The sequence below is a fragment of the Phyllostomus discolor genome, chromosome 9 (assembly GCF_004126475.2).
Source record: "Phyllostomus discolor isolate MPI-MPIP mPhyDis1 chromosome 9, mPhyDis1.pri.v3, whole genome shotgun sequence".
In the NCBI taxonomy this organism is placed as follows: Eukaryota; Metazoa; Chordata; class Mammalia; order Chiroptera; family Phyllostomidae; genus Phyllostomus; species Phyllostomus discolor.
In genome coordinates, this window is record NC_040911.2 from 38287342 (window position 1) to 38291734 (window position 4393).

General features: G+C 37.5%; 1 non-coding gene across 1 annotated transcript; it reads left to right on the top strand.

Annotated features, from left to right (window-relative positions):
- Window positions 1-495: 495 nt before the first annotated feature.
- On the top strand, window positions 496-566 carry LOC114507156. The gene has a single exon (XR_003685427.1). It is a non-coding gene; the product is annotated as a small nucleolar RNA SNORD56 (small nucleolar RNA).
- Window positions 567-4393: the final 3827 nt, after the last annotated feature.

Sequence of the window (4393 nt, forward strand, 5' to 3'; positions counted from 1 at the left end):
TTTATTTGCATATTTGCTCCATTGTTCTAACCTCTAATGCTTTTTCTGAATCTTGACTCTTTTATCAACAATATTTGCTGTCCTTCCTGAATTATTATAATCTATAAATCTGTTGGATATACCTTCCATATTTGCATCTTACTCATTGGTGTTAGAAGGGAAGGACAGAGGGAAAGTAAAAATAGAAATTACAGTCCAATAATGAAGTAACCTTACAATTTACTCCACTGATAAGGAGTTGTAGGTCCAGTAGAACAAGCCCTTGTGCAGTGTACTTGGTGTGGTGGGAGAGATCAGTAATGTTTCAGTAATTTATACTCCTTATGATATAGCTTATAAATTAAAAAAAATAAGAAATTAATGGCAGCCTTTAAAGCAAAAGAAAAAATACCCATGGGTGCATGAAATAAAAAAAAAAGATAGCCTGCAATTTCATTTTAACTTCTGGTCACTCAGAAAAACCTCAATTGTTATTTTATTTTAAAAACAAAACTCCTACAACGATGGTAACATTTTTCATCCACAGCAGTTCACCTAGTGAGTATTGAGACTTTGGGTCTGAGTGGAAAAATAAAAGAAAAAAAAAACTAAAACAAACAAAAAAACTCCCCAAATCTCAAACCAAACAAAAATCTTAGGCAGAATACAATAAACTTTTCAAAATTGATTTTCTAGATCATCTGGTTCAGTTAATTGGTAGCTAAAGATGTGGTTTCCTTTAAACAACCCCATATGTAGGCTTTCAACCCCTCCCCTTAAAACTAATTTTCATAATTCTTAACAGTGACAGAAACATGTATGTGAGAGATAGAAAGGAACTCAATTTCAGTTGGTACATTCTGACGGAATAAAGAGAAGGAGTGGGCTTCAGGAGATACACTTGAAGGATGAGTTGAATTTTCCAGTTAGGAATGGATGTAGCATGACTCTCCATGTTGAAGATTTCCAGGTAAGTTCAAGAGAAAAATAACCGAAACTGAATTCCATAAGGAAGTAATAATTCCTTTTCTGATTAATGACTGTCTGTAGGCAACACTGCCAGGACAGACAAATTGCTGCACTACATTCCAGCTTCTAAAAACCTCCTTTCATCAGTTGGATACTTAAACCTACTTTAGCTTAGTCTAATTAATGAGATGCATGCCTGTATGAATGATCAGTAATGAGATCACTGTCCTTTATTTTCCTTCTGTTTATGCCGTGTCATAGCTACATTTTTGGCTATGTTTTATGATGTTATGTCCTGGACAACTGCAATCAAGTTCTTAGTGAAACTGTTGTGGGTTGTTTATAACATAATTTTGGAGTCTTGTTTGTTTGAACTTCTGATCTTCCTCTGCTACATGTACACACACATGCACACCATCTATCTCTCTCACATAATCACAAATAGCTTTTTCTAGCACAAATATTGTAATTATAATTTATTTGTAGCTGAACATTGTATTTGTGAAGGAAATGAGCATTTATCCTTGAAGATATTTTACTTTTAAGGCTTGGGTAATCAGTGTAACAAATAGATGGGCCAAAGTCACCCCTACCCCTAAACATACTCTCTGATTTAACCGTAGTGAACTCCTTGCACATCTCCAAATGTGGTATAATATAACCTCTTCTAAAGCTTGCATATGCTCTTCTCTTTGACTGGAATATCCCCTTTCTCTGACTCAATAATTCTTACCCATCGAAATGAGGCTGAGTGTGTTCCAGGAAGTTCTCCCCTGCCTGATTTCTAGTGCTTACTAAAATGCCCTTGTGCTTATATTTTACATATCAGGTATCCCACTGTACAGGAATGTTAATTTCTTTCTATGTCTTTTGTTTTTACATTGTATACCTATAGATTATGTCATATATTGTACAATAGGTGCTACTACAATTTGAGACATTATAATGCTCAACAAATGTAATAAAGATTTTTTTAAAGTAGGAAGCCTTTCTTATTGTCCAGAGTAGAATAGGTGCTTGCATTATACATTCTCACAGGGCACTGAACTTCTTTGCAAAACTTGTCATATTTATAACTAGGTACTTACTTGTAGAATTGTTTCATGTCTTCTCCTCCCCTTAAGTATAACTCCTTAAAAACAGGGACCAAATCTTTTTTCTTTTTCTTTTGTTTTAATTAAAAAAATTCAGTTAAAGTTGACATTCAATATTATGTTAATTTCAGGTGTATGGTATGGACATTTATATAACTTTACAAAGTGATCCCCCGACATCTATTTTTTCTTTTTTGTCCTATGCTTGTTCCTGGCACAGTGCCCAGCACAGGGTAATTGCTCAGTAAGTACCAGTTAAGTGAATGACCAATGAAATTAATGGATCCTTGTGAGAGAAATTGATTAGGAAACTGGTGCCCTTAGGTTTTAGTTTAATGCCAGAGGTTGCAATGGGGAGGATGTCTAGGAAGAGTAAGAATATAAGAGGGTTTCTTGAAACCTAATTGGAATACTAAAGGTCAGAGGGGGAAGAAGGCAGTGGGGGTGAGGATGAAGCAAGGAAAAACAGGAACCTGATGAAAGGAGAGTGGTGTGAGGGGAGTGTTTATACCCCAAGTGGTGGCTCTGGGCTACTGTGATGAAGGCCCCAGGGAACTAAGAGAGGCAGGCAGGATGGAGGTGATTCTAGTTTAACTAACCTTGGGGTTCCAAATAGGACTTTGGATTAAATTTTTTTAATGGCCTCAACAATTCCTCTTCCAAAGGCAGCAGGGCTCTATAGAATAAATTTTGACTTTGCTATCAGACAAAACTAGTTGCAAAATGCAGCTACACCACCTAACTAGCTGTCTGACTTTGAGTAAGACATCTGACATTTCTGAGCTCCAGTTTTGTTATTTGTCAGAAAAGGACAACCATTTACCTTGAAGAATCGTGTACAGTGAAATGAGATAAAGTTCATAATGCATCTAGTTCAGTTCCTGGCTCAGGGGAATTACTGAGCAAATGGTAGAAGTTGTTAATATTAACCAGGCTTAACCTTTATGAAACTTTTGAATGGTTCTCTTATTGGCCTCATATTGTTTAGTATTTTTAATCAATGGGTTGAGGTATTCTTATCAAATTTAAAGAATATACAAAACTGAAAAAAAACAGATAACACTTTGGCTGACAGGCTAAGGAGCCATAGGCATCTCAGTTGCTGAGAGGGACAGGCTGAAACCAACAAGATAAAATTAATAGGGACGGATTTAGATTCTTGCTTTTGTGTTTAAAGAATTAGCTGAAACTAGAACAAGGGAGACCTCGCTTAATAGTTTATAAGAGGAAAGCCCAAGGGTTTTAGCTGACTGTCAGCTTAACATTAGCCAACTGGGTGCAGGCTGCCAAAAGCTCATGTGGTCTGAGTCCACGTGATGGAAATGGAGCATCCAGAAGAAACGGGGTCATTGTCCGAGTGTCCTTGTGCTGGGAGGACATTAAGGGAATATGCTCAGTTCTTGGCCTGTGCTTTAAGAGAGATAGATCTAGAAGAAGGTTAATAAGAGGGTCAAAGTTCTGGAAACATGTCATATGAGCAAGGGTCAAAGGAACCGGGATGTTTAGTCTGGAAAAGAGGCAACTGAAATGATGCAGGGTTGGGGTGGAGAGTGGGTGGCATGGAGCATGGTGCAGCCTTTAAATGTTTGAGGACTTTTATTTGGACAAGGAATAGACTTGCTCTGCAGTATTTCAAAGGATGGAAGAAATATTACAGTTGGAAATTAGAAGAAGGGAAAATTTTGCTCAACATGTGTCAAAGTATACTCATTGTAGCTGTACTCACTACAATTTATAAACCCTCTGCTAAACTCTTCTTATGTATGACTGTTCTTATATATTTCTCCTTTAATCCTTACATCAGCTCTGTAATGTGAGTATTATTATCCCCATGTGAGGCTTGTAATGAAGAATTGTTTTGTCCACAACTATGCAGCAGGTTAAATGATGAAGCTGGAGCTCAAACCCGAGTTAGACTCGGGCCTTATGACTACAAAGCCTGTGATTCTTAGCTCTATGGCGTATTTCACCTAGAGCTGCCTGGGACACAGGACTTTCAGTGCTAAAACCAGGACAGTCCTTGGCAACCTGGATCTGTTGGCCATTCTAATTTTGCAGTGTGTTTACCTATACCCTAGCTGGAGGAGAACTTTACTTCCTAGAAAGCTCGGGTTATAGCTCATTGCCTAGTTATGGCTCAGGTTTTAAAAGTACTTCCAGAAAATTTTCATTGTTCAAATGTAGAAATGGTCTGCCCTATGTGGCAATGAGCATCCAGTTCCTGGATATAATTGAACAGAGGCTGGATACCACCTGTCAGAGTTGTGGAGGACGAGAATTCTCTTTTTGGCTTGTTGTTGGTAAAGACCATTTCCACAATCCCTTTCACCTCTGTTGTTCTGTGATTCCGA